This window comes from Sarcophilus harrisii, chromosome 3 (genome assembly GCF_902635505.1).
Source record: "Sarcophilus harrisii chromosome 3, mSarHar1.11, whole genome shotgun sequence".
NCBI lineage: Eukaryota > Metazoa > Chordata > Mammalia > Dasyuromorphia > Dasyuridae > Sarcophilus > Sarcophilus harrisii.
In genome coordinates this window covers 79639159-79654755 of record NC_045428.1, presented here as the reverse complement: position 1 = coordinate 79654755, position 15597 = coordinate 79639159, and positions in this window count along the sequence as shown.

Here is a 15597-nt window from a genome sequence, read left to right as displayed (position 1 = left end):
AATTGGAATACTAATGCACTTTTGGTTGTGAAACTGATCCAACCATTTTGGAAAACAATATGTAACTATGCCTAAAGGGCTATAAAACTGTACATATTCTTTGACCCAGGAATTCCACTACTGGATCTGTTTCCCAGAGAAAATAATTAAAAAGGAAAAGTATTTATACATACAAAAATATTTATAGCAGCTCTTTTGATGGTGGCAAAAAACTGAAAACTGAGATGATGCTCATCAATTGAGGAATAATGTTGTGGTTTATAATTATAATGGAATATTATGTTGTGCTATAAAAATGACAAGTCAAATTCTTAAAAAGAAACCTGGAAAATCTTATATGAACTAATGCATTGTGAAGTAAGCAGAGCCAGGAGAATACTGTACATACTAACAGCACTATTGTATGATTATCAGCTATGAATTACTTAGTTACTCTTAGCAATATAATAATCTAAGACAATTCTGAAGAATTTGTCATGGAAAAATTCTATTCATCTTCTGAGAAAGAACTGAGGAAATCTTGATGCAGAATAAAACATACTTTAAGAAACTTATTTTTCTTTTGGGGTTGTTTTTTTGGTCTTTTTTCACAACATGACTAATATTGAAATGTTTTTATTGTGCGTATTGTTTGTTCTTGATTCTTAAAGAGTATAAATAACATAAGGAAGATAATGACATGACTTGCAAGTGAATTGACTTTAAGTGAGGCAGGCATGTGAAAAATCACTGTGTAACTTTCTTCTCTGGAACCATCTAGGTCCAGTGGCAAGATATAGACCAGGATGATTGAAGATGATCCTAGATGCGGTGGGATACCTCATCCTTTTGAATTGAGGTTTTACCCAGGTCTCAGTTTGTTCAAGGCAACACCTATTTAGTGATTAAGGATAAGAAAGAAATGAAACAAAGAAAAGGCCTTTTAGTAAAAAAAAAAAGCATTCTGGGAGAAGAAAACCCTCAGGGTTTCTGGCCAGAACAGAAACAATTGCTCTTTACTCTCTGTCTGAACCACCAAAATCCAAATAATGACCAAATGAGGCATGCTTTGGCCAATCAATGAGTCAGAGTTACTCTAGCCCATAAATCCCACCTACATTAAATAATTTGTCTTATTTATGAAGAGGAAGAGGAAGAGAAGGGAAGGAAGGAGAGAGGAAATTTGGAATACAAAATTAAAAAACAAAACAATTCAAAAATTATATGAAATTTTTAAAAAAGAATATAAAATGCCATAAAATAAAAGTACAGAATGAAAAGATGTTTCTGATGGATCATAGGATTATATGATTTACAGTTTGAGGATACTTAGTCTGCTCCCTTCATCTTCCTAGACAAGGAAAGAAACAGAAGCTCTAAGAAGTTTAGAAACTTGCCCAGCATGACATAAGTTTTATGTCAAAGCAATAAATGTGCAAAAGATTGCTTGGCGAAAAACAACATGGCTCTTTCTTTCCTCTGAAGCATTCTTCTTTCCAAATTACATTACTAACTTGATCTTAAGATAACACCCATTTTTGTAGAACGAAGTTTTTCCTTTTATTATAAAGAAAATCTGTAAATTTCAATCATTATTCACATACAAAAAGGCAAGCTACTGTGTCAAATGATATCCCAGCGTATTAATTAAAGTTATTCCATTAGAAGGATAACTAAAACATGATTGTAGAAATGGTTCCTGAAAATATTTTTACCGTCTTACTTTGAGAAATTTTTAGAAAAGCCACAATCTCCTACAGAATCAGTCAAGGATAAAGACAATCTAGGCAGCTGCTGTGGGCTATGCACTTAGCAGACAGAATCTTTGGTTCTCTTGAGGGTGGTTGTGTTGGCATATAAATGCCCCAGTACAACTTTATATATTCTTCTCCCTCTCTAGCAGTGTTGACAGTTCTATACCTCCAGGGTCAGAACCTGATTTTTCATTTAAAATCTAGCCATGAAGTAGACCTCTAAAGGTCATTTGCTTATCTAACTGTTTCCAAAATACAGACTGCCTAACCAATCAAAACAAATACATCATGAATGTAAGGAGACCTGTTTTCAAGTCATGGCTCTACCATTAGGTATCTTAGACAAGTCATTCCATTCTCTGTATCTCACTTTGTTAATCTGAGTGTTAAAGAGTTGGATTAGAAGGTTCACAATTTTCTTTTCAACTCTAATATTGCATGAGGCTTATTTCTAAATCTCCCTAGATTTAACTGTATTTTTAAAATATTATTTAAATGGATTCTCCTTACTGGCTTTTTTGTAGTATCAAAACTACATGTAGTCATTATGTCAATATCTATGTTCTTATAATACTGTTCAATGAGGGATATAGTTTAATAAGAACTGATTATGGAGCAAAAATAAAAGAAATAATAAAGTTTTAATTATTTTTTCCAAGGTAGGGACTAAAGTTAGGTATAGTGCCTTGGTCAGGATCTGGTTCATAGTAAAAATGATTACTTCTCTGTTTCATATGTGTTGTATTTCTGTAAGTGCATGTCAATATCACATTTATGCTTTTGATAGAGTCTATGTTCTTTTTGTCTGAAATAATCAGGCAGCAGCTTTATTAGCCCATTCCAGCTTAACTGCCTTCCATTTTACTCTGCCACCACACAGACTGGTAAATAGGAGAAAGAGGTCTTACATGAGATTTACCCTCTCTTTCTTCTATTGGTAAGTCAATTATGTTTGGATAAGACAGCTCCCACATTTCCTTATCAGGATTATCTTACACTATTTAAAAATAAAAGTTGCTGTATTATATAATATTCACACTTTTAAAAAAGATAAAACACCTCATTTTCTTTTAAATAATATTCCAAGACCAACTAGTCAGCTTATTCCAATATCAAATTTAATCAAACTTATTTTGAAAAGACCACATATATGCATTATTACTGCACAATATTGCTATTATAAGCATGTGCAGAATCCTAGAATGGGGAGTTGGGAAATTGACAGAGGTCTGTCCCATGAGTTAAACAGCCACACGAGGCAAATTGCCCCAGGCTCTGATTGTGAGGGTCTGAAATCTTCTACAAACCAGGAATGTATTTTTCTTTTCTTTGATAGAACACGGCTGTCAGAGCTGTTCACAAAGTGTTTTCTAATTTGAAAATAACAGCATGACCCTATAATTGTTAGTGGCCTTATCACTTAGCATCACATGGAGAAAATGCAGATGAAAACAGTACCCCTCAAGTACTTTCACTGCCTAAGTGCAAAAAAGCAATCATTCCTTTGAGGTTCTACCCATTTGCAATAGATTGGGTCAAATTCTCCTTTGCTTTTCCATGCAGTCCACTTTCACTGAACTGAACAGGAGCCACCAATGTGTCTCCTTGGGGTACCCCCTATGTGCATCCCTAGAATAACCAAAAAAGCCAATATCTACTAACACCTCTGCTGGATTGAATCCAGAATATTTGAGGTTGCAGAATATTTCCAGAGTGTTAACTGTCATCGTTAATTTTGTACAATGAACTCATAATCCAGTACTTGACTTGAATACTAAAAGAATTTCCTTTTTCCCTCCCTTACCAGATATTCATTTTGTACCCTCTGGTTTGCACATGTATCTATAGTTTTCATACTGTTCATCTGCCTACATATGTGTGTGTGTCTTTCAAAGCAATCTTAGCTCTATTATTTCCTCTAAGTGGGGAAATCAGAATAACCCCATGCTCTCATCACACAAGTTGCCAAAAATTATGCTCACTTATTGCACAATGTGGGGTCGCTTCCCGCCTCTCATTGTGCACATGTTCCTCCCACCGATGCTAATGAAAGTTATGCATGCATGTCATGGGAAGACAAGACCCCTGTGGATGCTATCTCCCGAGTATAGATTTAAAGGCTGGCCAGAAAAAAAATGAAATATCCTTTTACTGTTTATTTTTATCACACTGGTTTTTATTAACCAGATCTTGCATGATGAGGCACAGGCATCTCACCAGCATGATTGTGTTGATGGAGAACATGTGACACTAATCTATGTATTCTCTGATGCGTAAGCAATGCTTGGGAAAGCTGAGTTAAGACAAAGAACATAGTGGAAATGCAGTTGTAAAAATCAGGTTTACATTATTTGGCCCAAATCTGGGACTGATCTATAACAGAAAAGAGTTACAAGGGACTGAAAGCCCTCTTGATGTCTGTGAAAATTCCTTAGCACTCTCACAATTTCAGAGTAAATCTGAGTCCAAAAAGAAATTTTGTTTGTGAAACATACTACCCTTTCTTTTCTGCTTGGGTTTCTTGACCCTCTTCACTGTAAATTTTTTGTTTAACAGACCTTCCAAAGTTCAAAATTTCCCATTAATAATTAGTCTAGGGGCTGTGTAATAACATAAAAAGAATGTTGAACTTGGCCTTAGAGAGATCTGGGTTCTAGTCCTGTTTCTGACATTTCCCAGCTAGATGGCTTTGTCACAATCTCCCTGAATCTTATTTTTCTCAAAACTGAATGGAAATAATACTTGAATAGGGCTATTGTGAACCAAATATAATAAATAGAAAAATGTTCTGTTACCATGAAGCAGTCTGCAAATGTAACCTACTATATTAAATCAGATTTTATTTTGAACTCTGTTTATGGATGTCCAGACTGATTATATTATTCAATTCTATACTATATAGAATTACTGCTATACCTCCTTATGGAAGTCAACATAGTTCCAAAGTGATGAGGCTATTGGAGAAACTAAAAAAGAAAAGCAATGCCTTCTTTATAGACTACTATTATTTTTACTATTAAAGATACTTAGTAGAATGTCTTTTATTCAAGAAATTTAACTGTTTTACATACTTTGGTGAAACACTTCCTCTTCCTTTGTGGGAGTTATTTATCAATGTAAGTTGGAATGGAAGAATGAGTAAAACATTTATTAAACACTTCCTAAGTGTGAAACATGGTGCTAAGTGCTGGGAATACAAATAGAAAAATAAGACAGTCCTTGTTTTCAAGGTGTTTCCATTCTATTGGGTAAGAAAAAAGCCTGAAAGTTTTCAATTACGTGTCAGATGGATAGGTTCCATTGTTCAATGATGACAAAGAAGATAGTATTACCTGTTCTTTATTGTCATTTCTACTGATAAAATCCTGATGATTTCTGGTATTGAACTATTTGTTAGTGTCAGATTTCTGTACCGGATTGTGTCAAGGACTTTGATGACAAAAACCTTTCTTTCTGGGTCTCTATTACTTGTAGATATAGAACCTGAAAAAGAGTCTGCCAGGTTGCACGGTTGCACCTCTCCAGAGATTGCTTCCCAGGTTGATGGCTGAGGGCATTGAACTGGAAGCGCTGCTATTACAAGTACCCCAATATTTAGAGTCCTAAGCTATTTCTTTCAAAGATTGTGAAGATATGGTAATTAAGGTGATGGTAGTTTGATTTGTCTGACAAATGCTACTTCCTGTAGCGTGCCTTATTGCTTCACCTGTTTCTCTATCTGTCCTGTGTATGACAGTTGGGCAACAGCTGGAAAGGAATTGCTTCTCTGGGTGATATCAATGACGGCTTGGGTGAAAGCAGAACCAGTGATCTGGGTGTGCTACTACTCTCAGGTTTCCTGCATCTAGATGGTGACTGGCTAGAAATTACTACTGATAGTGATGAGGAGGTGGAGGTAATTTGAAGATATTGTAGTGTAACAATTATAGCTAAGTGAGCAGGACTTCGGAAATCATCTAATCTAATGCATTCATTTTATAAAATAATGATATTGAGACTAGAAAAGTTAAATGACTTTTCCACACAAATAGTACAGAGTAGACCTAGTATTTTAAGGCAGGTTTTCCAACTCTACATTTAATTCTTTATACTGCACCAGAGTATCTTAAATGTAGTTATGTATCTTTGGAATATTTTTCCTTGATTACACATGGAACTAAAGAGGTCAGGGTGGTTCATTAAGTGATTAACCTGGAGCCAAGAATAATCATATTCCCTTATTCAGCTCAAGAGGGGTTAGGTAACTATTTCATTTGTAAGAGAGCCAGAAATTGTCACAGGAGCTGTGTCTCTACTGTAGCAAAAAAAAAAAAAATAGAGACAGTTCACTGTAGAGAGTACCAAGTGGGTAAATGAGGTGGCAATTTCAGAATAGGCAAGAGAATGATTTTTCTTCTGGTCAATAATGAAACCAGAAACCCCATGTAGGAGCTCAAGGTAGAATCCATGGTGAAGGAAGGATAAAATGGCAGCCAAAATATTGACTCTATTGGGTTTATATGGTTTGCTATTTTAAAGATCTGTCATTCAACTCTGAAATACCACCACTCACCTCTCAGGTGCTAAGACAACAGGAAAAAATGATGACAATTGTTGGAGGAGATGTGGGAAAAGTGGGACACTAATACATTGTAGGTGGAACTGTTAAGGGATCCAACCATTCTGGAGAACAATTTGGAACTATGCTCAAAAAGTTATCAAACTATGCATACTCTTTGACCCAGCAGTGTTTCTACTGGGCTTGTATCCCAAAGAAATCTTAAAGGAGGGAAAGGGACCCATGTGCACAAAAATGTTTGTGGCAGCCCTTTTTGTAGTGGCAAGAAACTGGAAACTGAGTGGATGACATCAGTTGGAGAATGGCTCAATAAATTATGATATATGAATGTTATTGAATATTATTGTTCTGTAAGAAACAACCAACAGGATGATTTCAGAAAGACCTGGAGAGACTTTCATGAACTGATGCTGTGTGAAATGAGCAGAATCAGGAGATTATGTGTGGCAACAACAAGACTATACAATGATCAATTCTGATGGACATGGCTCTCTTCAACAATGAGATGATTCAAACCAGTTCCAATTTTTCAGTGATAAAAAGAGCCATTTACACCCAGAGAGAGGCCTGTGGGAAGTGAGTATGGTTCACAACATAGCATTTTCACTCTTTTTGTTGTTGTTTGTTTGCATTTTATTTTGCTTCTCTTTTTTTCTTGTGCAGCACAGTAATTGTATAAATCTGTATACATATATTGGATTTAACATATATTTCTACCATGTTTAACATAGATTGGATTACTTGCCATTTGGGGAGGGCATGAGGGAAAGGGGAGAAATTGGAACATAGGGTTTTGCAAGGGCTAATGTTGAAGAATTGTCCATACATATGTTTTGAAAAATAAAAAGCTTTAACAATAATAAAAAAGAAATAAATATCTGTCATTTCCTTGATGTGGGCGCTCACATCATTGGTGTAGAGGCTTTTATATGACTGAGGAACATGGTGTTCAAAAGCTGGTGTGACAGAGGATTTCATCCTCTTGGATCAATATGATCACAACCTACTCCGAACTTAGCTATGTTGGTCTTTAGATAACAAACATATTGTCCATTGTTGGTCCCAAAAGTAAAGCCTTTCAAGCTCTGTAGAATCTGACAAAGCTGGTCCTGCACTGGCATAATTTCCAAAAATCCAGGGCCACTTTTTAAGTACCTACTATTGTTCAGGTGTTCTAAGCTCTAGAGATATAGAAAAAGGCAGAAAAAGTTCTTTCCTTTCAGGATTTCACAATCTAGAGAGAGAAACTTAGGCACCAAAATGAAACCTCTAAGAAGGATTTTAGTGGAGCAATTATTCCACCTTAGAAACAGGACTGCAATTTGCATATTTTGTTTTGCCCAAGTAATCTAAGCCCTGAGAGATGTTAAAAAATAAACAATGAATGGATGGATAGATGGATGTCTGGACAAATGGATGGAGGGAGGGAGGGAGGGAAGAACAGATGAATGGATAGACAAGATATACTGCCATTTGCTAAAAATAAGAATCAGACACAGAATTATGTCTAGGGAGCATAACTAAAATAGATAGTGAAAGAATTAAACTTTTTAAGATCATGAACTAGGAAGGACTGAAGTGAGCAATAGAGAAGGGACAGGAAGCCACTAGAATAGGTTTGGGGAAAGACATACAAGCACCTTTCTCTTCTAGAGTTTAAGAAAATAAAGATGGATTCCAAGAAACCTTGTTTTGTTTGTAGTAGTATTTTGAATGAATGAAGCATTTCTAAGAATCAAAAGAAAAATATCAAGGCTCAGGGAAAAAGGAATTTTGATTCAGAGATTTGAGGGTTAACGGGAGTTATCACAGTCCAAGAACAGAGAATGTAAAAGTGGGCCATTGACTGAATTTTAGATTCAGACAGGGTGGGTATGAGGAGTAGACTAAACTAAGACCTTCCCCAGTTATGGGGGGCTGTTTTAGTTACCAGTAGAACCCATCACTAAAATACCAGATCCAGCCAAAAATTGCAATCTAGCTTCATTGTAAATACTCTGATGCTTGTAATCCTGCAACATTTTCTGTCGATCTCTTTGCCTTAATTCCTTGGAGTCAGATATCTATAAAACCCGCACCAACTTCATATATCTCAAGAACAGTTGATAGCAAGAGAGGAAATTTTTAGGGGGAGGAAGTTGGAAATTAAAAAGTTTCAGTATAATGAAATAAAGCAAGCACTTTAGACTCAGAAATCATGAATTCAAATCTTGATTCTGCCACTCAATGGCTATGAGCTAGAGCTCCAACTTCTTGTGTGTAAAAATGTGGGGCTTGGGATAAATGATTTTTATGGTTCCTTCTAGACCTGATATTCTGTGAATCCATTAAGGGGCACAATCCTTAGCATATATGTAAAAGATAGGCAGTTCTTAATTGGGAAACTTGAGAAAATGGCAAAAACTAGGAAGATATGAATGCAAAGTTGATAAAAGCTTTGGGTGTTCCCTTCCTTCCTCCGCCTATTGAACCCCTTTCTTTTCTACAAACTCTTCATTATTATTTGCATTCTTGTGGCAAAAGTGATTCTTACTATAAAGAGAAGCAAGGGACAAATGACATAGTGAATAGAGTTATGGGTCTGGAGTCCCAAAGACCTGAGTTCAACTTGGCCTCAAACACTTAATAACTGTGTGACCCTAGACAAGTCATTTAACTCTGTTTGCCTCAGTTTCTTCATCTGTAAAATGATCTGGAGATCATTTTACCCCAATAGGGTCATGAAGAGTCAGATCCAACTGAACAATGACAATAATCTATCCCTACAAGTGAACCCTAATGTGAAAGGAAAAAATCCTAGGTCCATCTCCTGATATTAACCTCTGAGGCCAATATATTAGATCCCTGCCAGGGGATATTTGATGCTTAGCAGAAAAACACACAAGATGACTTTTATTCCCTCCTCTCTCTTTAGTTCAGAGATATTTTCAAGATATACAAATCCCTTATTGCCTCAAAATTGAATGATTTCCATGCTTGTTATCTAGGGCTCCCTTGATCCTACTGCTAGTAATAAAAACTACATCTGAATGGCTACATAATTGTGTTAGTCATATAGAGGTTGTTAGATCTGTTTTGAAGAGTGCACTTGTTTCTTTTTTCCATGTGCAATTCTGTGCAATATCTTTGATCTGTAGACCCACTCTAGATCCTATTTCAGAGTCCATCTTTTTCCCTTGGTCTTACCACAAGCATTGAGATAAGTGGGGGTTCATTTGCTGACATTAACAATTAAGGCCTTGGAAGCTTAAGGCAAGATTTACTTCCCCAAATGATAATTTAGAAGTCAGAACTGGAATCTCTTCTCTTCTTTTCAGATGAAGTCCAAACCTTTTGCCCTTCATGGCAGGAAGGCAATTTTTCTGATTCTGAAGAATACAATAACACTATTGGAAGAGTTTACATTTATGACTGGGGATTTGCTTTAAAGATATGTGGAAACAAAAAGGAGATGAAAAGGTTATGGGCACTGACCAGATGATAAATTAGGGCCTGATGACATCAATATCCGCAGAGCATTGAGCTACCACTTAATAGATAAGAGCAATGTTTCAGTGAATGTCCCAGTTCCAGTTCTTAAAATATGAAGCAGGACTAAAGAGAATTTACTCAGAAAGCTGGGTCCTGATGTTTCAAACATAGTTTGAAAAACTATGAAAAACATGTGTTTTTCTTTGGTTGATTATAATAAAGATCACCACCTTTATATTTCTACCATGCTTACTTTTTTTGCAAATTTCTTCCACAACAAAGTGGAGCAGAATACATTACTTTCATTTTATAGATGAAGAGGCTAAAGTTCAAAGGTTAAGTAATTCCCTCAGGGTCAAATAAATGGCCAATGACAGTGTGTTAGGGCTCTAAGTTTTTTACAAATGTAGGAACACATGCAGGTCCAGTAGGCAGAGTTATATTCTGTAAGTATCTATGTATTTGAAAGTATAACTACATATTTGTTTCTATATTTCTACTTTGGAACCTCTTTCCCTCCTATGTTTCCAAAAGGTAATACCTATGTCCTCTATGTTTCATTTAATAGAAAATCAAATATCTTGCGTACTATATATATATATATATATATATATATATATGTGTGTGTGTATATATATATATATGTGTGTATATATATATATGTATATATATATATAAATTTTAGAAGTGATATCAGAGGTTATATACATATAGTTCAACTCTCCTATGCAAAGCTTGAATCCACTCTATAATCAAAAGTTCATTTGAGTCCTGTCTGAATATCTCAAGAGATGGGGAACTTATAGGGTAAGCTATTCTATTTGAAGAAAAGTGTCTCTGTAGTTTTCTACCATGTAGACCTAGTTCTGTTCTCTAGCCACACAGAATAAATTGGATCTCCTTTCTACAGGATAGCTCTTCAAATTTTTGAAGTTGGCAATAATGTTCACTTCAAGTCTTCTCTTCTCCAACCTGAAATCCCCAGCTATTTGAACTGTTTTTCATATAACTATTGCAAGTCACCTCAGTTGCCCTTACTGGATATACTTTAGCATGTCCAAAATTGCGTTGCCTAGAATTGAACACAATAGTCCAGATTTGGAATGACAAATACAGGGAATAATAAGACTATTATTCTCCTTGTTCTGGACAACATAATCCTATTAATGCAGACTAAGAACACATTACCTTTTTTGGCAAATGCATTGTATAGTCGACATACTGAGATTAAAGTAAACAAAGGTTCTTAACTCTTCTTGACATCAAGATAAAAGTCATTATCCCCAATTTTGTACTTGTATAGCTGAGTTTTTTTGGACTTAAGTACAAGACTTTACACTTATCTTTATTAAATTGAATCTTGTTAGATTTAGATCATCTATTACACCCAGACTCTCGAAGATACCCTCAGTGTTATGAAAAGCAATGAAATGTAAACATGATCATTTCTGAAAGGCTTTCTCATCAACTTTGCCAGAACACTGACCTTCTTTGCAAGAAGAGTCATAAGACACTAGATACCTAGTGAAAATGCCTGTAGATCTATATACTCTCCTTCCCTCATTTCATTCCCATATTCTGCTTCCTTGCCAATAAGTATACCTTAAAAAGACATAAAGGTCAACTCTTGATAAAGAAATTTCTCATCAGAACAACCAGATAGTGAAGCATTGCCCTTTTTGTGCCCTTGAAGTTCTTATTCTGGCTCTGTGGGGAATCTAAAAATGCCTAATGGCACAAAAGCTGGCCAATCTAATTATATATATTGATCAACATCTCTCCTTCACTTTAAATATACTTGGTAACTTGGTCCCCAAAAGAAACCACCATAGAAGCAATGTATTTCAGCATCTGGGACTCACTGCTGTTAATGCATGACCTTAAGGTAAAATTACTTAATCCTTAGTTTTGCCATAACTGCTGGCCATGGTGCTGACCACCATTTCAAAGTACTAATACCATTATTCTAGTCTTTCAAGAATTTTTTGGGATGTTGATTATATAGTTGAATTTATTAGTCTTTCTCATCTTCAAGACAATTAGAGATTTGATAATTATAAGATTTTAATTCAGACAAATGATTAAGAAAGAACACTGAACAGAATAGGGCAAAAGACTAGCTTTATCTTTTTGGGTTGATCCTGATTCAATAAATAACATTATTTGGGTCTAAATTAACAAATCATAATGAATCCTCCTAACTGTGCTTTAATTGAGATCAGATTCTCTATAAGGATGTCATTAAATATTTTTAATGTCTCTTTCTGAAATCTGGAAATATTCTTATCTGCATATTCTGCTGACCTGGCAGCCTAGTAAGGAAGCAGCAGCAGCAGCAGCAGCAAAAGAAGAAGAAGAAGAAGAAGAAGAAGAAGAAGAAGAAGAAGATTAGATTAATATGGCATGGTTTATTCTTATTTAATGTATATTGGTTTCTAATAATTGAATCTTTCAAAAGTGTTCAGAAACCATTTATTTAGTAACATGTTAAAACAATCATTTTTATAAATACATGGGAAAAAACATTGTTTTAAAACATTTTGTCTGAAAAATATTTGTGAGTTTTCATGGACCTAAGCTTAATATTAATTTTATATAGCAAATTAGACTTTATTCTATATTGTTAGAGCATTTAGGTTCAGAAAAATGATAATCCTGCCATACTCTGCTATAATCAAACTACATTTCGAGTTTTGTATTTAATTCTGGCTATCATATTTTAGGAAAGACACTGATGGACTGAAAATGTCCAGAAGAAGGTGGCCAGGATATTTAAAAGCCTCAAACCTATATCACTAGTTGTCTTTACCATTAGAATGGGTGCATTTGAGAGGAGGGGCTGTTTTTCTGTTTGTAGCTGTATTCTGGTGCAGGACATAAAGCATTAGACCTGGAGTCAGGAAAACCTGAGTTTAAAACTAGCCTCAGACTCTTAGTACTTGTGTGACACTGAACCTCAAACACTTAAATTCTCTCCGCCTCAGAATCCTCATTTGTAAAATGTTCATAACCCTACACCACAAAGTTATTGTGGGGATCAAATGATATATTGCCTGTAAAGCACTTAGCACTGTGCTTGACAAATAGTAGTGCTTAATAGATTCTTATTTTCTTCCTTCTTTCCTTCCTTTTTTCTTTCTTCCTTTCATTCTCCTTTCCTACCTTTCTTCCTCTCTTCTTTCCCCCTTCCCTGTTTTCTTCCCTCCCTCCCTTGTCTCCTAAATGCTTGTTTACTTGACTTTGACAATGAGTCATCATTGCATCATTAGAGTATTTGGTTGAAAAAATTGGGCATGTTTAGTCTTAAGATGAGAAGATTTAGGGGATAGAGTGATTATGATAGTTGTCTTTAAGTATTTAAAGAGCTATTTTATGGAAAAGGAATCAGAATTGTCATTTTTCTCAAAGGACAGGACTATACAAAATGAATGAAAACTGTAAAGAGGAATATTTCTATTTGCTATAAGGAAGCACTTTCCAGCAATTAAAGCTCTCCAAAAGCTGAATGCCTGCCTTGGCATGTAGTAGGCTCTTACTTGCTAGAGATCTTTGTGCAAAGACCACATGATTACTTATCAGGTATCTTAAAAGAAAGGGTTTTCTTCATGTATCAATTAGAAGGCATATATCTGGGTTCATTTCAACTCTGAGATTCTATGTTTTTTTTTTTCTTGGTCTAGGAACATTGCTTTAAAAAAAAACCCAAATTCCTTCTATTGTTGTTCACAGTTTTTGTAAGCTTTTGTTAATTGGGAACACTACTTTTATAGGTTAATTCTATTCTATTTTTCTTCGTTTCACACGCCTGTATCCATCTTTTGTAAATATCCCCTCCTTAATCTGAGGTAATTGCAGAACTTTTGTATACCCACATTAATCTCCTTAGATACCTCTGCCTTTTCTTACTGTCTGAAATTATTATCAATTTATCAGAATTTCCTTCTTGAGGGGTTTTTTTTTTAATCTCTTAATGCCCATTCCTTTTTTTAGAAGGTCAAATTGTGGGATCGAACTTCACTTTTCTATTGACCTTTGGAAATCTGGGTTAATAAATTAACATAAATTGTCTATTTTTGGTTTTTGTTTGTTTTTGTTTTTGTCTTTCATAGGAAATTTCTAATGGGGAGTCTTCCTTTATAAGGGCATATGTGCAACTTCTTGGCAATTTATAATCTCAAAGAGTTGTCTTCAACAATGAGAAGTTAAGTGATTTTTCTAGTTACATAGCCAGGATGTTTGAGAAAAAGGACTTAATTGAAGTCTTCTCATTTCCAGAACCATTATGCTGCTCTGTCTTTTGGGTTTTAATATTATTATGCATAAACATATACCTCTTCTATTCAATGTTCCTCAGCAATTACCTTTTCCATTTATTTTTTCAATGGGAATCTTTCACTAATCAAATTTCGAATCTTTACTTAGTTGTTCTAATTTTCTAATAATAATATATCTGTGCAGCATGTATATGATTATGTGTGTTCTCTGCATCCATCCTGTCAGATAAATTCCACAATGATGATGATTTTTCTTATGTCATCAGTTGTAGAACTATTCTTGAGCATTTTTCTTCTTTTCCCAAAGGAAAGTAGGATGGTTACCAGAATCCTTGAATATTCTAGCAATAAGCAATTGCTTATTGGTCTCTCCCCAATATTCTGTACCCATAGGCAACAACATAAAAAAATCTCATCAATGGCTTCATCATTTATAATGAAAATATAGGAATATGCATAATTAAAATATACCCCTCATTTGTGGAAGCCAAAGGCAAGTTCTATAGATTGTAAAACTATGGGAACTGATGAAAAAGATCCATAAGCTCAAAATCTGTACTTAGGCATATGGAAGAAAATTCTCAACATGAAGATTCTAATCATAGAATTTCTGAGCTGGCAGGGACATCATGCCAAGAACAAAAGCTACATGATCATTAGTTGGCTTCTGAATGCATTAAGGTGCATAAGCAATCCAAGATTAGCTGACCCAAAGAGAAAATTGCATACTACTCACACTATTAAAATCATTTCACTAAGTGTGCACTGTTTAAAAGGCACTCCTGTGACAGTCCACACCTGCAATTAGTAGAGTGAGGAATTCCTTAGGCTTAACTAGTGGCTCTCAATGTGGATCAGATCAAAGGTTGAGAAGCCCTAGTAATACCCACATTCTACCAGCTTAACCTGGAGAAAACAGAAGCAACAGGATAATAGTGCCCTTCTGAGCAAAGTGTGTTGGGAGCAGTCAGTAAAGACTGGTCATCATCAATATAGTGTTTTCCTCTAATACTTGGGGTTTTAAAGATGTCAGATGGTGGCACAGCAGGCTAATGTGGTAGCGTGTTCTGAAGAATTAATTTAAGGTTTGCCATGGCTAAATAGGACCAAAAGTGAATTTTCATAATTAATAGGCACTTACCCTTCTTTCGTCATATTGTCAGTTTCAGTTAGTTTCTGACTCGCCATTAAAATGTCTAATGCATATGTCAAGCGGAAGCCTGACACACTCACGGCAAACAGTATTCTGTGAAGGCGGCAATGTGTTAAAACAATTGAGCAAGTGAGCACTAAAGTTTGCGGCTCTGGCCATATGTTGCAGTGTTTAATTTCCCGTAGTGGAGAAACATAGTTGTCAGAGAAAAAGATGATGAATACATTTACTTTGGGCAACTTATTACAATGAAGAATGACTTTCCAGAGGAAATGAACAGAAGAATTAGGCGTAGATGGGGAGCATATGGGAGGCATTCAGATACAAGCAAGAAGAGCAGGACTGTGTGCTTTAAAATGAAAGACATTTAATCAATGCATGTGGCTGGTGCTGACATATGGAAGTGAG